Source organism: Cebus imitator, unplaced genomic scaffold, assembly GCF_001604975.1.
Source record: "Cebus imitator isolate Cc_AM_T3 unplaced genomic scaffold, Cebus_imitator-1.0 Scaffold420, whole genome shotgun sequence".
NCBI lineage: Eukaryota > Metazoa > Chordata > Mammalia > Primates > Cebidae > Cebus > Cebus imitator.
The window spans coordinates 1920345-1926415 of NW_016107735.1; the positions used below are offsets into that span (position 1 = coordinate 1920345).

The window sequence follows — 6071 nt, forward strand, 5'->3', positions numbered from 1 at the left end:
AGGTCAGGAGTTCAAGACCAGCCTGGCCAAGATGACAAAACCCTGTCTCTACTGACACAAAAATTAGCCGGGCAGGGTGGGAGGCACCTGTAATCCCAGCTACTCAGGAGGCTGAGGCAAGAGAATCACTTGAAACTGGGGGCAGAAGTTGCAGTGAGCCAAGATCACACCACTGCACTCCAGCCTAGGCAACAGAGTGAGGCACTGTCTCAAAAAAAAAAAAAAAAAAGCTGGACGTAGTGCCTTACGCCTGTAATTCCAGCACTTTGGGAGGCTGAGGCAGGTGGACCATGAGATCAGGAGTTCAAGACCAGCCTGGCCAAGACGGTGAAACCCCATCTCTATTAAAAATATTAAAAAATTATCTAGGAGTGGTGGCGGGTACCTGTAATCCCAGCTACTCAGAAGGCTGAGGCAGAGAATTGCCTGAATCCCGGAGGCAGAGGTTGTAGTGAGCCGAGATCGTGTCACTGCACTCCAGCCTGGGTGACAGAACGAGACTCCATCTCAAAAAAAAAAAAAAAAAAAGAGAGAACAGAAAGCCTGGGCACGGTGGCTCTTGCCTGTAATCCCAGTACTTTGAGAGGCAGAGGTGGGAGGATCACCTGAGGTCACGAGATTGAGACCAGCCTGGCCAACATGGTGAAACCCCATCTCTACTAAAAATACAAAGATTAGCTGGATGTGGTGACACATCCTGTAATCCAAGCTACTTGTGAGGCTGAGGCAGGAGAATCACTTGAACCTGGGAGGCGGAGGTTGTAGTGAGCCAAGATCACGCTACTGCACTGTAGCCTGGGTGACAGAGAGAGGCTCTGTCTCAAAAAACAAAAACAAAAAGAGAGAGAGAAGAGAGAAATTCAAGGCTCCTGGAATGAACTCATTTCAAGTGCACCCCATACTACTTAGGGTTTTGGCTACAAAAAACTGAAACCAATTATTGCTGTTTAAATAGAAAGGGGATTTACTGAAAGGACATCGGGCAACTCAAAGAGTTGTCAGGAAGACGGGAGAACCGTCAGAAAATGTCCAGGAACCAAAGTAGGGTAGGCAGCGGAGGAAAGAATTCCAGCACTGGCACTACCATCGGGACTGGGGCTCTGGATGACGCAGACACCAGGACAGAGCCTAAACAGTTCCTGCTGGTTTGTTCCACTTGCTCCAGATGTAGACTCTGATAATGCTTGAATTTATGTCACAAGCTCACATCATATCGGACAAGAATCAAAGACAATATCTGACCTTTAAACCATCTTGTGATGAAATTCCCCCACTGAAGTCTATAGAAGGTCAGATTTCCCCAAACATAAGGAAGGAGTTCAGTTGCTGAGTAGACAATAGTGAGATCTCCTCCACAGGCAGCAACCCAACTCCGCCCCTCTTATTACTAACAATCTTTTTGGATACCCAGTGTTAATTTTTTTTTTTTTTTTTTTTGAGACAGAGTCTTACTATGTGGACCAGGCTATAGTGCGGTGCTGCAGTCTCGGCTCACAGCAGCCTCGAGCTCCTGGGCTCAATCAAGTGAACCTCTCACCTCAGCCTCCTGAGTTGCTGGGATGCCCGACAAATTGGCTATTTTTTTTTTTTTTTTTTTTGAGATGGAGTTTTGCTCTTGTTGCCCAGGCTGGAGTGCAATGGCGAGATCTCCGCTCACCGCAACCTCTGCCACCCCCAGGTTCAAGCGATTCTCCTGCCTCAGCCTCCCAAGTAGCTGCGAGATGGAAGTATTGCTTGAGCCTGAGAGGTTGAGGCTGCAATGAACTGTGATCACACCACTGCAGTTCAGCCTGGGTGACAGTAAGACCCTGTCTCAAAAAAAAAAAAAAATTATGTAAACAACTATGGTGAATCTGCATGCAACAAGCAAACTAGGAAAGGTGTGAGCAATATGCTATAGGGGTCAGAAGAGAGACATCGCTCCCAGCTCAGGTAGCAAAGGCAGAGGCGAGAGTGTAGGATTCCTTTGTGGATTTCTGAGTGGTTGAGTCTGACTAGAGGGTAGGCCAGTGGGTTTTAAATTTGAGTGTACATTGTTAGATGTGCCAATGCCTAGTCCCTACTTCCCATTCCGTAGGTCTGGGGTTGGGTTAGCAAGCATTCCAGATAGTGTTGAGGAAACTCGTTCTCCTACCACACTTTGGGAAAGTTTGGGCAGAGAACCTCATAGAGACTCAGCTAGAAGATCAAATCAAATCATGGAGGGCTTACTTAAACGTCAGCATTGGAATCTATTCTGCTAGCAAATTGAAAGCGTTCTTAGCAGGTAAATGGTAAGATCAGAACTGCATTTTGATTCTATTGGCAAAAAATTTTAAGCAACACAAAGACCAGTGAGACGGTTTGATAATAAATTAAGGCCAGGTGTGGTGGCTCACACCTGTAATCCCAGCACTTTGGGAGGCCACAGCAGGGGCGGGTGGATCATCTGACGTCAAGAGTTCGAGAACAGCTTGACCAAAATGGAGGAACCCCATCTCTACTAAACAGTACAAAATTAGGCCGGGTGCTTTGGCTCTCGCCTGTAATCTCAGCACTTTGGGAGACCAAGGCAGGTGGATCATGAGATCAGGAGATCAAGACCAGCCTGGTCAACATGGTGAAACCCCATCTCTACTAAAAATACAAAAATTATCTGGGTGTGGTAGCGTGTGCCTGTAATCCCAGATACTCGGAAGTCTAAGGCAGGAGAACCAGGGAGTTGGAAGTTGCAGTGAGCTGAGATCAGATCATGCCACTGCACTCCAGCTGGTGACAGAGAGAGACTCTGTCTCAAAATAAATAAATAAATAAATAAATAAATAAGCCAGGCATGGTGGCACATGCCTGTAATTCCAGCTACTCAGGAGTCTGAGGCAGGAGAATCGCTTGAACCCAGGAGGCAGAGGTTGTGGTGAGCCGAGATCATTCCATTGCACTCCAGCCTGGGCAACAAGAGCAAAACTCCATCTTACAATAAATTAAATGGGAGAGAGTATCGACTGGGATGGAGGGAGTCAGAATGAAAAGGAGGCCAGGTATAGTGGCTTACACTTATAGTCCTAGCACTTTGAGAAGCCAAGGCAGGAGGATCTCTTAAGGCCAGAAGTTTGAGACGAGGCTGGGCAACCTAGTGAGACACCGTCTCTAAAAAAATGTCTAAAAAATTAGCCAGGCATGATGGTGTGCACTTATAGTACCAGCTACTCAGGAGGCTGAGGAGGGAGGATCATTTGAGCCCAGGAGTTGGAGGTGGTAGGGAGCTATGATCACCCCACTGTATTCTGGGGTGTACAGCAGAGCAAGACCCTGTCTCTAGAAAAAAAAAAAGAGGTAAGTAAATGATGGCAGAAATACTTCAGAGAATTTGCAGGGCCAGTAATTATGACAGGTGTAAGGGAATCAATAAATTATAGACGTTATCAGCTGGGCGAGGTGGCTCACGCCTGTAATCTCAACACTTTGGGAGGCTGAGGCGGGAGGATCACTTGAGCTCAGAAGTTTGAGATGTGGTAAAAAAAAAAAAAGCCAGGCATGGTGGCACGCACCTGTAGTCCCAGCTACTCAGGAGGCTGAGGTGGAAGGATCACTTGAGCCTCGGAGATAGAGGTTGCAGTGAGCCGAGATCGTGGCCCTGCACTCCAGCCTGGGTGACTAAACGACACCTTGTCTCAAAAAGGAAAAAAAAATGAAGAAAAAAATTAAAGAAGTTATCAAGGTTACTCAAGGTACCCAACCTAGGTAGCTGAAAAATGGTGGTAGCAACTGCAGAAATGGAAAAACTCAGAGCAGGAGCTGATTTGGAAGAGACCTGATGAATTTTTCTCACAGATCTACTGCGTTTTGAGTAGCAGTAAGAAAGGCCTCTGGGGAATAAGCAATGTCAGACATGGAAAAAGGAAGATCTAGAGAGCAGTGTGAGCTGGGGCACCGACTCGGACTCAGTAGCATGGGAGGAGACAGCTCGAGACAGCTATGCTCAGGTAGAGGAAATACAGCCTCAGAGGAAGGATGCACGTTAGGGGACAGGGGAATGAAGTGGGCTTAGAGAGACAGAGAGAGAGAAATGGAAAAGAAGCAATTAGAGAAATGAGTGAAGATCAGTGACACAATGCCCAAAAAAAAACAAATACCAAGGAGGAGGGTGATCAGAATCATCGAGCAACTGTGGGGGATGCCGGAGGGAGGACTATGAGGGGGGATATGGGTTTTAGGAAAAAGGATATCATTAGCAACCTTTGCTGAAAAAGTGAGTGGGGTCTTGGGAGTGGAAGCCAGGTTCCAGTAAGCAGAGTCATTGGTGTGAGAGAGTGGAAGCCTCACTATACAGCAGCAGTTCTCAAACTTCCTGGTCTCAGAAGCTCTACATAGGCTTCAAAATGATTGACAGCTTTTGTTTATGTAAGGTTATATATATAATCTGTCATATTGGAAATTAAAATAAAAATATATAAACTCACTAACATACCTTTATATATACAAATTATATAAACTCACTAATATACATTTATATATATAAATTATATAAACTTACTAACACGGCTGGGCATGGTGGCTCAAGCCTATAATCCCAGCACTTTGGGAGGCCAAGGCAGGCGGATCACCTGAGATCGGGAGTTTGAGACCAGCCTGACCAACATGGAGAAACCCCGTCTCTGCTAAAAATACAAAATTAGCCGGGCACGGTGGCGCATGACTGTAATCCCAGCTACTCGGGAGGCTGAGGCAGGAAAATCACTCGAACTTGGGAGGCGGATGTTGAGGTGAGCCGAGATTGTGCCACACACTCCAGCCTGGGCAACAAGAGCAAAACTCCATCTCAAAAATAAAAATAAAATAAAAAATAAATTCACTAACATAAATTTGTATGTATATAAAATATATAAACTCACTAATAATTTTTTATATTTTTATATTTTATATTTTACCCTGTATTCCTCTATTCAATCTCAGCTGCCACAATTAGACAGACGGAAAGCACAAGGATATGTTTTTCTTGCATCTGCAGTGGTCTAATAAATTTATATATATAAATATATAAACTCACTAACATAAATTGATATATACAATATACAAACTTACTAACATTTGTATATACATAAAATATATTAACTCACTAACATAATGTATATATAAAAACTATATAAACTCACAAATTTATATTTATAAAATATATAAACTCTAACAAATTTGTATATATATAAAATATATAAACTCACTAACATACATTTGTATATACATAAAAGATATAGACTCACTAACAAACATTTATATATCTGTATATAAAATATAGGCCAGGTGCAATGGCTCATACTTGTAATCCCTGCACTTTGGGAGGCTGAGGCAGGTAGATCACCTGAGGTCAGGAGTTCAAGACCAGCCTGGCCAACACGGTAAAGCCCTATCTTTACTAAAAATACAAAAACTAGCCAGGTATGGTGGTGCACACCTATAATACCTGCTACTTGGGGGACTGAGGCAGAAGAATCAGTTGAACCTAGGAGATGCAGGTTGCAGTAAGCCAAGATCACACCACTGACTCCAGCCTGGGTGACAGAGCAAGACTCTGTCTCAAAAAAAATTATATAAATATATATTTATATCTACATATATATATACACACACACACACACACATACACTCACTAACATAAACTCACTGACATAAATTTTAAATTTATGTGAGTAGCAGTATCATCACCAATGTGGTTTAACCAAGGCACAATTCTTGCTCACTGAAAAATCCCAATACTCAGTCACAAAAACTCACAATATAGTCAGCACTGGCAACTTTTGACAGTCTCTATGAAGACCGGATATTTAAAAGAAGAGAAGCAAATCCAGTTTGACATAGAGAGCTGGAAAAGTGGTCATACTTGAGGAATGGCTGGCATAAGGGCCTTGGAGAAGTTTGACTGTGGAAAATAAGAAAACAGTAGATTGCATGACGGAGAAAGACCATTTTATTTTTAGGATAAGAAGAGCCCAAATGTGATTGCTGATTTAAAAAAAAAAGGGAACCTTCCTCAGAGATATGGAAATCAATGAATGAGAGAGTGAAGGAATGAAAGAAGCTTTTTTTTTTTTTTTTTT

The 6071-nt window shown here is 43.4% G+C and overlaps 1 protein-coding gene across 1 annotated transcript in view; it reads left to right on the forward strand.

Annotated features, from left to right (window-relative positions):
* The first annotated feature begins 252 nt into the window (after nt 1-252).
* The window catches only part of LSM10 (LSM10, U7 small nuclear RNA associated), a 15355-nt gene continuing 9536 nt past the window's right edge, over nt 253-6071 (forward strand). The window contains exon 1 of the mRNA XM_017509779.2: nt 253-279. The gene's annotated coding sequence lies outside the window, so the exon portion shown is untranslated. The remainder of the gene's footprint in view (nt 280-6071) is intronic.